The sequence below is a fragment of the Lissotriton vulgaris genome, chromosome 10, assembly GCF_964263255.1.
Source record: "Lissotriton vulgaris chromosome 10, aLisVul1.2, whole genome shotgun sequence".
NCBI classification, from domain to species: Eukaryota; Metazoa; Chordata; class Amphibia; order Caudata; family Salamandridae; genus Lissotriton; species Lissotriton vulgaris.
In genome coordinates this window covers 516,152,426-516,166,672 of record NC_141698.1, presented here as the reverse complement: position 1 = coordinate 516,166,672, position 14,247 = coordinate 516,152,426, and positions in this window count along the sequence as shown.

The window sequence follows — 14,247 nt, the reverse complement described above, 5'->3', positions numbered from 1 at the left end:
AAATCAATGGAAGTCTGACCACATTGTATCAGGAAGGCTAGTTTTTTGACGGCAGCTATTCGTGTAAGGAAAAACAACACTAGCCTACCTCAGATTCAAAGTTGTTTTGAGTAACACTTTCTGTAAAAATATGAAATATACTTGCGTAGTAAGGTCTGCAGTTTTAATAGATTTTAGAGGTACGAATTTTATAGTGTTATAACATTTTCTTAAAATGTGCTGTATTTTTTAATAATGACAATGAATGAACTGTACTGTATTTTTTAATAATGCTAATGAATTGTTTAAATTTTTTGGTTATTTTTGTAAGTGTTTTTTTTTCTTTTTGTTTATTATTTAAAAATGATTGTACCATGTCTTTCATGATATTAATTCTATCGAATAAAGAATTCGTGACTGACTGACTGTATCAGGAAGCGACTGGATGAATCGTAGTCGGTTGGTTGGACTCTCCCAATCCTAGTTGGTCGGAAACCATTCCCAAATCCATTCAGTCGGGAAGCTTTCAAAACCACCTCAGAATCAGCCCCATAGTGTACATGTACAGTGCCACTTCTCACAACATGTAGTGCTGGGGATGTCTCCGTACTAGAGCACCAATAACACAAGCACACTTAAGTGTGAGGTTTCTGCATTTGACTGTCGTCAGTCTCTTTGAGCAGTAATCAGTAACAGAAAAAACGGCAGGCCTAGCCTGGAAACATCTTCAATGAACACAACAGAAACTGAACTGCCACCCTTCACCCTTGCCATCAGCTAAATGGCAGTTTTCAGGAAGAACTAATCAGCAACCCCTTGCTAATAAAAGTTCTCATTGAAATTCCAAAGATAGCTCTGTCTCCACTGCCCTCAGTTCAATGTCTAGATCTCTATGTCTCCTGCCATAGGAAGAGAATGGAAAGGGGCGACCACTCGGTCCCCCCGCACGTATGGCAGAGTACCACGATCCCCCCGGGAAGCCATCTTGGGCGGGAAGCGAGTCTCGGCTGGTATGCCCGAAGCGGCGTAGCCGGGGCGCGCTTTTTCCCGCCCTAGAGTGGGCTGGCCTAGACACTGACGCGGCTGGCCACGCCCTCGGGGCAGGCAGGGGCGGGTTTACGCCCGCCCTGAAGACGGATAAAAGGGGACGCAAGACCAGAAGGCATCCTCTTGTTCCTGTGCTCTGAAGCTGCACCTCCTCGCTGCACGTGAGCTCGAGACGGAACGAAGAGCCAATTTTGAGCGTTGTAATCTTTCTTTTGTCTTACAGATTTCTCTGTCGGAGAAATGCCCAAGAAAGGTGGAAAGAGAATGACGACTGAACAGATGCTTCGGGTCCTCATGAAGGAGATGACCGAGCTGAAGAAACGGGTGGCGGAGAGAGAGGGGGAAGGGGGGCCGGAACGTCCTTCGTCTGGAGCTGCCCCAGGAGGGAGAGCCAAGAGGCCAAGGAGGGGGCCAGCTGGGGGAGACGTCCCGGTTCCCTGTACCCCGCTCGAAGCGCCAACCCCAGTACCCGTGGAGGGGAATCCGATTCCCGTGGTGGTCACCCCGGTGTCCAATGAAGATATGCCGCCCGAGCTGGCAGCACAACTTGCAGCGTGGTTGGGCGAAGGTATTGAGGGCGCCACGGCTGTAGACGCACAGGCGCTGATGAAGCAATTGCGCGAGAAACGGGATGCAGCCAAGGTGTCCGCACCGGCTGCAGTAGTTGACAAGCCACAAGGGACGATTACGACCGCAGAGGCAGCGTCCGGTGCAGGTAAGCGGCCATTGCCGATTGCGAGGGATGAGTCAGCACCCTCTCGTAGAGAAAGGTTGGGTCAACATGTGCCTTTGGCAATTAAAGAAAAGATTTGGGCGGGTGAATATGTGAACATCTTCTCGTTGCTTGTTGATCATTATGAGGTGGAGCATGTTAAGGGCCAGAAAGACCTCATGCATCCGAGTGTTTGGCGCGCAAAAATGGCCGCCTTTAAAGTGAATGAGAATATTGGCAATTGGGGCAAAGCATGGGGGATTTTTACGTCGATCTTGGGGGAACGTAGGCCCGAGTTGCTTTCCGAGTTGCCGACCTATCAGTCGCGAATCATGGGGTACTCGACGTCACACCAGGGTAACCATTGGTTCTGCTACGATAATCTTTTTAGAAAGGCTAAAGAGCATAATAAAAGCTTAACCTGGGATTGTTATGATTCTTTGACATGGGATAAAATGAAGGAGACAGGTATGTTGAAAATGCCATTGGTAGGGAGTAATGTTGGCGAATCCTCCCGCCAATATGCGGGGACGCCCTTTCGATCAGGTACGGGTACCGACGATTACTCGAGGCCTGCCGGCAATACAGGGAATACAGGGAAAAGGGGGTTCTGCTGGAATTTCAACAGAGGTAAATGTACTAGGCCCCAGGGATCGTGCAAATTTAAACACGAATGTAGTGGGTGCGGGTCGTCCCATCCTGAGTCCACGTGCAGAGCCAAAACGGGTGATAACGGGGGTAGAGGAGGCGCCAAACAGGTCTAACATAGTCCGAGGGGCGCCTTTACCTACCCCGATTGATACCGTGGCGATGATTCCCTGGCTCAGTGAATACCCGGATCGTACTTCTGCTGGGGTGCTGCGGAACGGGTTTTCGTATGGTTTCCGCATCCCAGTAGGGGAGTTTCAGGGTGTGGAGAAGTGTAAAAATCAACTTTCGGTCCTGCAGCATACGACCGTGGTACAGGATAAGATCCGGAAAGAGGTTACTCGGGGTCGGGTCGCCGGCCCGTTTAGTGTACCCCCGGTGCAGAGTTTTGTTTGTTCTCCTTTAGGGGTGGTCCCCAAGAAGGACCCGGGTGAGTTCCGACTGATTCATAATTTATCAGCTCCACGTGGTCTTTCTGTAAACGATGCAATAGACCCGGAAGTGTGTTCGGTGCGGTACGCATCCTTCGATGAGGCCGTAGCCATTTTGAATCGCCTGGGGCCCGGGGCGCTGATGGCGAAGTCAGATATCGAGTCAGCGTTCCGATTGCTCCCGGTACACCCAGACGACCAGCGTCTCCTGGGTTTCATGTTTCAGGGTCATTATTACATGGATAGGTGTATGCCGATGGGGTGCTCTATATCTTGTGCCTATTTCGAGAAATTCAGTAGTTTTCTACAATGGGTCTTCACAAAGAAGACGGGTTTCCAACATGTAATGCATTACCTTGATGATTTTCTGTTCCTTGGGGCAGCCGGGGATCTCGAATGTGGCCAGGCCTTGGCCGAATTTTGTGTGTTAATGAAGCAGTTTGGTGTGCCATTGGCACCGGGTAAGACGGTGGGTCCTGCGACTCGCCTCGAGTTTCTGGGGATCGAGTTAGACTCCAGTGAGGGTTGTTTTCGCTTACCAGCTGACAAAGTGTGGAAGTTCAGGGCAGCCCTGCAAATGTGTATAAATGGATCTAAAGTTACGCTGCATCAATTACAGCAGTTGGTGGGACAGTTGAATTTTGCCCTGAGGGTTATACCGATGGCCCGCCCTTTTTCCCGTTCAATTGCCCAAGCTATGGTCGGCCTAAAGGAGGGTCATCATCGCACGAGACTATCAGCTGAGGTCCGCCAGGACATGCGCATTTGGTTAGCATTTCTGGCGGATTTTAATGGTCGAATCGTCTGGAACAAACCGGCCGTGTCCTCTGAAGAGCTGGGGCTATGGACAGATTCGGCAGGTAGCATAGGTTTTGGTGCCATCTTCGGCACAAAATGGTCGGCACAAAGGTGGCCGGCATGGTGGCATGACAATGGACTGACAAGTAATATTGCTTTCCTGGAACTTTTCCCCATTTTGGTGGCCCTGAGGACCTGGCCCTAAGGGTTCAAAGATCACTCTGTGGTATTTTGGTCTGACAATATGACCGTGGTCGAGTGCATCAATAGCCAGGCAGCACGATGTAAACTGATTTTAAGACTGCTCAAAGAAATTGTTTTACTGTGTATGCAACTGAATGTGCTATTCAGAGCAAAACATGTCCCGGGGGTAATGAATCAGGCGGCTGATGCACTGTCTCGTTTTCATATGCAGGCTTTCTCGGGTTTCCTTCCCACAGCGGACCCGAAGCTCTCTGGTCTCTCGGTGCCCCGAACTTCGTCACCTCGTGGGAGAGAGTCTAGCACCAAGGACGAGGAAGGCATATGAAGGGGCGTTTCGGTCCTATTTAGCCTTTTTGGGGACTGATAGAGAGGGGCTTTGGGCCACGAGGAATGGGTAGTGGATTTTCTGATGTCCTTACGTAGGGCTGGGAAATCGGTGGCTACGGCCCAGAGGCATCGTGCTGCCATTTCCTTTGTTGCCAGGGCTCATGGTATCCAGGACCCGACAGCGTCTTTCGTTGTACAGAAGGCGCTGCGTGGGTGGCAACGCCTTGAGGGTCGCAGAGTAGATGAGAGGCGCCCGATAGGTTTGGATAGGTTGGCCCAGTTGTTGGCCACACTCCCTGCCACTTGTTCATCTCTGTTTGAGACAGTGTTGTTCCGAGCCGCTTTTACGCTGGCATTTCATGGGGCGATGCGGGTAAGCGAACTAGTGGCAAGGAACAAACAGGATGTGGCGGGGGGTTTGTGCCAGGAACACGTTCAGATCAGAGGAGAGACAATGACTGTCTCCTTTGTCAGGTCCAAGACCGACCAAGGTGGGATGGGGGACTGCATAATCATACGCAGGATTCCCGGGTCCTCCATGTGTCCGGTGAAGTGTTTAGAAGACTACCTAGCACGAAGGGTGGCATCATGGGGGGGGACCTTGTTGAGACACGCGGACGCCACCCCACTGACAAAATTTCAGTTTCAGCGGGTGCTTGCGATGTCAATTGCCGCTGCGGGCTTGAACCCGGGCGAGTTTGGGACCCATTCCTTTCGGATAGGGGCTGCTACAGAAGCTACAGCCAGGGGTCTTAATGTTGAACAGGTGAAACGAGTGGGGCGTTGGTCCTCCAACTGTTATAAGAGGTATGTGCGGTTGCACATGTTGTGAAGCTGTAATGATGTACTCACGCTTCTTGTTTTTGTTTGGTTTTCAGTTGCGCGAGCCTACGAGGCGGGGCGGACTATGCAGTCGACCCAACACCGGGCCAGCGGTCAGACATCACCGGCTGTGAAAAAGGAGGTGTGGGTCGTGGGCCACTCATACGTGAGGCGTGCCGCGGACGTATTCAAAGCAGGTGACATGATTCACGTAGCTGGGGAATACGGGTACAGTGTGTCCTTCTACGGAAGAGGCGGTCTCTGTATTGACCAGTTTCAAGCATTTTTCGAGGGTTTGTTAGGGCGGACGAGGTCACCGCCGTCTATAGTCATAGTACATTTAGGGGGCAATGATTTGGTCACCACCGGTAGACGACTTCTCCTGGAGGCAATGCTTTCCACTGTAAGTTGGTTGGCGAGGAGAGTTCCGGGGTGCACAATTGCGTGGTCCCATATGATCCCACGAAAGGTGTGGCGAGGGGCTATTTCTGTTCCTGCTTTGAATCACTCTGTGAGAAAGCTTAATAACAAAGTGAGTAGATTGTTCCGTTCCAGGACATTACATTCTATTTCGCATGGCTGTATTAATGATGACAGTATGTATTTGGGGGATGGTGTGCATTTGTCTCGGGTGGGGAATGAGTTACTCATAGGAGACTTCTTAGCATGGTTAAAAAACGTTAAAACATGACCTTTAGGTAGGAGCTTTGTGGGGGGTCCGGATAGCCGGTCAACTATCCGGCCTGTGGCGGTAAGGTCATGATCGGTGAGCACTAATTGGAAGATCCCTATGAGTGGGCGTCACCCAACACGGATGGGAGCGCTCGGGAGAGGTGGCCATTGGCCCCTCAACGGGGAGGCGGTCCCTTCTAAGGATGGGTCGCCGAAAGAAAAGGAAAGGCGGTCAAGGCCCCTTCCTGTGTAGGAGGGGTTACAGCCCCCTCCTGGGGAATTTCCCGGGGCCAGTGACGTCTGCGACGGCAGATGTGGTAAGTTGTGCGGGGTTTGGGGGGGGGTCTACGCTACCTTCTAGATACCTCACACGAGTCCTCGAACGACCTTTAAGTGGCGTCGAGTTTTATTGGTGCCCCCGTCAAGTCAAAGGGAAATTGGTAAGAAGGCTTATGTTCTTTTTGATTTTTGCTGACTTTTCTCATATCCATGCAGTTTTGCAGAAAAAAACAATTATTTAAATCACTGCTCTCCAGACATCTCCACTTGCTTGTCTATTGATGTGGACCTGTTTAGAAAACAGTTGATAAACTAGGCATTGTAAGGAAACAAAATTGAAAAGGCAGAAGATCTAGACAAAGTTCAGTTATACTTCTGCCACATATTGCCATATTGAGTACAAACTGTCTCTATATACTAATGAAGGGTATCCTCTCCAGGAACGTTCCTTATGGCTCAATACTGGGTGCAGACCTGTTTCTGTATTTAAAAAAAAAGGTTTGTATTACTTCCCTGAAAACTAACACCAATAAGCCATATGGATTAATCAAAAACAATATGTAGAAAAATCTTCTTGAACTGGCTCTTTCACCAGGACAGTTGCACCCCTGACCGGGCCAACATGACTGCCAAGGCATCTGCAGCCCACCTGGATATTGCATTCACTTAGGAATTTCACGGTTCCCGGCAAGATCCCTCAGAGAGAGCAGGGGACCCCTAGCTGCACAGGTTGACCCTGACTGTTCTCCCAGATAGTCAACTTGCTCTTGGTGGGATGTCCCTCCTTTTACGGTCATGCCAGGCTTTTCCTCCTACACAGTTTCTCCTTCTGCAGGGCCAGGAAGCTTACTTTCCTTTCTCAGCAGGCAAGTAGGCAGGCAGACAGGCTTTCAGGCACAAGACAGACCCTCAGCTCCACCAGCAGAAGGTGCAAATATCATGTAATGATATCAAGCAGGCAGACATAGAACCTGATCACATAGCCCTCCCTTCATTGTTCACAAAAGACTTGGAACTGGAATAAAGTGGGTTGATTTGGGTCACACTTTTATACACAGTTTCTGGAAAGGGGTGGTGGAAGTACAGTCTAAACCTCCAGAACTGGTTGATGAAGTAGTTCCCTTTTGAAGTCTCTTTCTCAGACTGCTCATCAGACATAGGGCCTGATTCCGATACAGTTAGGAAGGCCTCCTAACGACATTTGCTCCACCCAAATCGGATCGGGAACATGTTTTTCCAACCGACTTAGAAAGGTTTCTGACTGACTGAGTATGATGCGAGTTAGGCTTTAGGAATATTCCAATCCGAACCTGATGGCATTTTGAATAACTGAGCCGTACAGAACCGTACGTCTATAAGGGCCGCGATTCCGAGCACTCGAGTATAATGCTGTATATGGATGTCTTTCCGAATCCTGCCACCGACTCGAATCGGCAGACGGAATCAGACTTTGGGGGCCCATAGTGGGCTTCCCTGCACTCAGAGCCTTCCCAATTGGGCTTATGGGAGTACCCATACCCCCCTTACCAGCGATGCAGAGTGTGGCAAGCACCAGGGGGTGCCTGCCTCAGGGTGCCCGATTTCCCCCAGCCACACCTTTCTTCAACAAAAGCATGTGCATTCAGTAAGAACATAGGTTCCCATTGAAATCAATGGAAGTCTGACCACATTGTATCAGGAAGGCTAGTTTTTTGACGGCAGCTATTCGTGTAAGGAAAAACAACACTAGCCTACCTCAGATTCAAAGTTGTTTTGAGTAACACTTTCTGTAAAAATATGAAATATAATTGCGTAGAAAGGTCTGCAGTTTTAATAGATTTTAGAGGTACGAATTTTATAGTGTTATAACATTTTCTTAAAATGTGCTGTATTTTTTAATAATGACAATGAATGAACTGTACTGTATTTTTTAATAATGCTAATGAATTGTTTAAATTTTTTGGTTATTTTTGTAAGTGTTTTTTTTTCTTATTGTTTATTATTTAAAAATGATTGTACCATGTCTTTCATGATATTAATTCTATCGAATAAAGAATTCTTGACTGACTGACTGTATCAGGAAGCGACTGGATGAATCGTAGTCGGTTGGTTGGACTCTCCCAATCCTAGTTGGTCGGAAACCATTCCCAAATCCATTCAGTCGGGAAGCTTTCAAAACCACCTCAGAATCAGCCCCATAGTGTACATGTACAGTGCCACTTCTCACAACATGTAGTGCTGGGGATGTCTCCGTACTAGAGCACCAATAACACAAGCACACTTAAGTGTGAGGTTTCTGCATTTGACTGTCGTCAGTCTCTTTGAGCAGTAATCAGTAACAGAAAAAACGGCAGGCCTAGCCTGGAAACATCTTCAATGAACACAACAGAAACTGAACTGCCACCCGTCACCCTTGCCATCAGCTAAATGGCAGTTTTCAGGAAGAACTAATCAGCAGCCCCTTGCTAATAAAAGTTCTCATTGAAATTCCAAAGATAGCTCTGTCTCCACTGCCCTCAGTTCAATGTCTAGATCTCTATGTCTCCTGCCATAGGAAGAGAATACACTATCAGTGGAAGCTATCCACATCCTCCATCCTGTGCTATGCCAAACAAGGGCCTCCAAAATGTAACTCACAGGCTCCAGTACTTAGGCTCACTCACACACAGAGTCTTATGAATGCACTTCTGTCACACACATACCACATATGCACACCCACTCAACATACACAAAGTATGGGAGTGAAAGGTTATGACCAAGCACATCACAGCAGAACTTTACACAAGAGAGGCTTGTAGACCACAATCTTAGTAACAGCGATAACAAGGTCTGGTAATATTATCAATCTAAAAAATACAGTATACTACCACCACCTCTTTATGTGATGTACCCTGGACAGGGGCAGGGACAGTAGTCCTCTGTCCAACATGATAGCATGCTTGGTGCACCTATTCAGGTCCAGATCCTCACATAGTAATAAACAGGCATAGACTTCTGGGATCACGCTTGATGATCATTTAGCTACAGTATTTCTATCCCAACACAGTGAAAATGTTGAGCAACATTTTACCTTTCTATTATTTGAGCCTGATTTTAATGTAATGCAAAGCCAGGCAGTACTACTTTAGTAGATCTGGCTTTATGGGAAATCCTATGAGTGTTTGCACTGTTCCTATTCTGTTCCCCCCACGTTTCACTTATAATCATGGATCTGGTTTTATATAACTTGAAGCCATTTGTCCCTGTACTAGCATAATATTTTGGTGTAAAATATATGGCATATATATTTTGCATTTCCTCTCTCATCAAATTCCAAGCCATTGTGGGTGGCCACTGTCTTTTTTGTTGCCAGGTAAAACTTGAAAGTTGTCTCTAGTCCATCCAGTTATGGAAGTGAAGTTTATCTATTTCTTCAATGCCCTCAAGGGATGTTTTATTCTATGCCAATAGTCATGGAAACCCCTTGGTATTCAACTGGTATATGAGTGATAGATGCCACTTACATTTACTGTTGGCATAAGGGAGCCATATCCTGAGATCATGAACAGACTTGTGAGCTAGGACTTGTAATATGAATGATAATTAGGACTGGCAGCACTCTAAAATTGACTCATCCTGTTATAAGAATATCGAGCTGATGTCAATACGCTTCCCTTCCTTTTTAGGGCAGTTAGGTCTATAAGGTCTTTCTCACCTCATAAGTAACATTGAGGTATTTTTTTAAATGTTTGAAAGTACACTCCCTCCCAAAGGGCTCTTGGCCCTAGCTTGCCAGCAAGATGAAAGGCATAGTGAAGAAAATTAAGAAAACAGCCAAGTATTAAAGAAGTTCCAAAAGGATAGATGATCTGATGTCTGTTGTAAGCTACAAGTTATTTCAGATATGTTGATCTGAGAAAAATGATCCTCCAAGTTGAGCTTGGAATTGAGGATTGAAAAATTGAACAGAAGAAGATGATTGAAGTATTCTGGTAGAACTGTATCTCTTAAATCTTCCTACAGTAAATATTGGAGACTTTTCATAGAAAAAATGAGCAAAAATACAAGATACTTTCAAGATGACATGTTCATCAAAGGATAGCCAGTGTAAGCATTTCAGAATGGATTTGGCATAGAAAATTAGAGAGCATTTAGTACCCACCATGCTGCCTGAAAAAGCATGGACTTTTTCACTCCCAAATAAATACTATTACAGCATGGCACAAATGAGTCTGCAAAGCAAGCTTGCTGTCCTCAAGGAATAGTAGTGGTCGCACAGGGCTGCTCACGTAAAAAACTAGATGATGAGATTGCCAAGCATACCTGTCTTCTGTAAGGGCACATTGATCATAATTCACTGGTTTTTGATTTGTTTGGCAGGTAAGGGGCAGGAACCAAAGTCATCAAGTCAGATGGATAAGTTCCAAAGATCATAGGTGTCTACATTATTCAGGATTTCTATTTTATCCGTGTTGAGCTTGCACCAGTGTTCCTCCTTCTGATTACCTACAGCAGACAAACATTTTTGCATAAAGGCGCATCACTGTTAGAGTTGCTAAATGTAAATAAAATCTAAATAAAACATTTTTCACTATAGCATCAGAATAGACGTTTAACCAAAAATAATGGACTGTAGTAGCCAAAAGATCATAAGGATAGTAAGAAAGATATGGAGATAATTCAGGTCCTTGAGGAAGTCAAAATCCCTAAATGGTAGAAGTGGCCAAGTGACCTTATCTCAGTAGATCAGTGAATGGGAAATAATTGGTTGTGCATCAGGGATCAAGTCCTGGTTTCTTGATTGTGCCCATATTAAAAGAGCTATTGAAGGAAACATTAGGAAAGGTAGTCTATAAAGATATCCAATAATGTCCGACGCAAGAACTTAATGAGGGGATTAACTTAACAGGTATGGGATCTAATGGAGAACTGGATTTCATGTTTCAGAGTGAAGCACATGGTAAATCCAGAATTTAAAAATGTTTTATCTTTTCCCAGTATTTTGAAAGAACCTTTAACTGTTAAGCCTAGCCAATTTTCTGCTTTATTTGTTATGACTCTTCATTTCGTGTGAGGTCAGATATGAAATATTTTGGTCACACAAAAGTTCCTGTTTCATCGCTTTCTTTCTTTCCTTCTTTTTCCTCCTCTTTCTTTCTTTCTTTCTTTCTTTCTTTCTTACTTCCTTTCTTTCTTTCTTTCTTTCTTTCTTTCTTTCTTTCTTTCTTTTGATTTTTCACCACCTCCTTAGCTTGATTTCCCCCTCACTTCATTCTGTGACGTTGGGGGGTTAGAAATGGGTGTGTGCGTGTAGCATCTTTTTACCTTTGATGTTTTCTCTCTTTGTCACTATATTGAATTGGTTTGAAGTTGTACTTATATGGTTATATGACATAATATTGACAGACACAATATTGATTCACCACAATCTCAGTAAAAAAAATCATTACACAAATATCGTAATGTAATACATAAGCAAGAAAAACACAAACACTGATAACAAAAATATACAAAACCAATAAAATATTAACAAAGATTGCTGACAATATTGCTGCCTATAAATATAATTTAATAATATAAAAAACAGAAATATCCCATACAACCTGGTAAAATCACCAAAAACAAATAGCATTAAAATAAATTGTAATATACGTATATTCCAAGAAAAAAATAGTTACTTATAAAACAAACAACATAAATTCTAATATAATCTAAAAATAGTTTACAATATACTAAAACAATTACAAGCATTAAAACATAAATATCAAATACAGGAATCATAAAGAGCATAATAATTATTATAAATAAATTAAACATAAAAACAGAATAATATTTTAAAATAAACCTCTATATATACGTGTATATAAGTATCATTAAAAAGAAACCTCAATTAGCCTTCACCAAATAAGGAACACATTAAAACAATATAACAATTTACTCTATCTAGCCAATAACATTCAACTTTAATCTAAAATATCCAATTAAACCCTTAGCAGAAAACTGTATAAAGAACACAAAAATCAGCAACATTTTGCACCAAATATGCTACAATTGGGAGAAGACGAATCTGACAATTTACTCTATCTAGCCAATAACAATAAAATTTAATCTAAAATATCCAATTACACCCTTAACAGAAAACGGTATAAAGAACACAAAAATCAGCAACATTTTGCACCAAATATGCTACAATTGGCAGAAGACAAAACTGACAGATCCAGCAGGATTAAAACTTCACCAAGCTAACTACAAATAACTGCATTTAAGTATAATACCCTAAAAAAACTCAATATGTGTGTAGTAGGGTGCATGGAGGGACTGGTCTTTCCTTTCAGACCCCTCTCTCAGGGATAGTTGTGCGCATAGTAGTGTGTGGGGTGAAACTAGCCTCAGCTGAGATCTCTCTTTTGGATAATGGGTGTACATAGTAGGGTTCAGGAAGAAACTGACCTCTCCCTCTAGACCTCTCCTCAGATAATGGGTGTGCATAGTAGGTTGTGGGGAGGGACTGGCTTCTCCTATCAGACCCCTCTCTCAGGTGGTGGATGGCATAGTAGTCTGAGAGAAGGGACTAGCCTCTCAGCTGAGGCCTCTCTTGTGGATAACGCATGTGCATAGTAGGGTGCACAGAGGGACTGGCTTCTCCATTTACAGCTCTCTCTCAGATGATGGGTGTGCGGAAGAGGGCTTGTGGAGGGACAGGCCTCTCTACTGGGACCCGTCGCTTGAATGACTAATGTGCATAGTAGGGTGCAGGGAAAGACTGGCCTCTCCATTCAGGCCCCTCTCTCAGATAAGGGGGAGCATAGTAGGATGAACGGAGGGACTGGCCTCTCCACGGACGCCCCTGCCCTTAATAACATGTGTGCATAGTAGGGTGTGCATCTCTTCACTGAGGCCCCTCTCCTGGATGGTGGGTGTGAATAGAATGGTGCAGGAAGAGACTTAACTCTGCTCACAAATCTTCCTAAGCAAATTAGCATAAATAGTTAATAAACACCATCTCCAGAAATACTCCTTCTCCTTCCCATATTTACACATGTTTATAGAAAATACACACTGTCCAGAGACCAACAATGTCCCTTTCTATTGCTGAGATTGGAGTGGGGATAGTAAATCTGATCCCTCTAAAGTCCACCACTTTCCCTACTGTTGCTCACATTGGAGAATAGAATGGTAAATCTGACCCCTCCAAAGTACAGCGCTTCCTCTACTCAGGCTCAGGTAAAACGTGAAATTATAAAACTGAGGGGCATATTAGCAAGAACCTCGTTAACATTATCGCCGTTTTAGCAGCAGGAAACTGCAGCTAAAATGGCGATATTGGGCTTGCTAATATGCGTTATAGAATTCCAATAGCAGCCCAGGTAAGATGTGCAGGACATCTAACCTCACTTCTATTGGAATTCTATAACGCATATTAGCAAGCCCATTATCGCTGTTTTAGTGGCAGTTTCCTGCCGCTGAAATGGCGATAATTTTAACAAGGTTCTTGCTAATATGCCCCTGACTTCTCCAAACTTCAACACTTTTCCTACTGCTGCTTGGTTTGGACAGTCAGATTTACTATTGCCATAGCAAAGTCCAATACTTTGCCTAATGTTGCTTAGGTAAGGGTAGGAACAGTAAACAACAGTAAATGTGCCCAATTAAAAGTCCTCCACTTTTCTTACTGTTGCTTAGGTTAAAGTGGGAATAGTAAATCTCATCCCTCAAAATCTAAAAAGTGTTGCAAATGTTAATAATGGTGATTTGTTTTGTATTTATATAGTTTCCTTTTTATTTTTTGTTTAAATTAAGGTGTAATGGCATCCAACATTGCAAGGCACTTGTATAAAACCTATTGTTTTCAAAATGAATACACAACTTAAGTCTCCAGTTCTTACAATTACGATGCCGGGTAGAAAGCCATCTGACAGCTAGTTGGAGGCTTTCTGCCTGAAATTAAAGGTTTCTGTCCGACCACTGTTTTTCAATACTGGTGGCAGAGGAAACTCATGGGGGGATTCCGCTCCGTTTCCAACGGGCTCACAGAGACCTTCGGGTGGCAGGCGGAATGATAATCCCATGATGATGGCGGAGCCAGCCTCAGCTCTGCCGTTAAGATTATGATGTCGCTTTCCACCCTCCCTTCCATGGCAGCCTGCCATCCATGAAAGTGCAAGCAGGTGGAAAGTGACTTCGGGGGCCACTAGCAGGGCCCCCTTTCCCCCTGCTAATCATTCATATTTTACCATTCACAGAAGCATTTGTTCAGTTTTTCTGTTTTTTATTTCTTGGTAAAGCACTGTGTTGCCTTTTGGATCCAGTCCACGAGATATAAATAACTAAATAAGTACATAAATAAATAAATAAATAAATAAATAAATA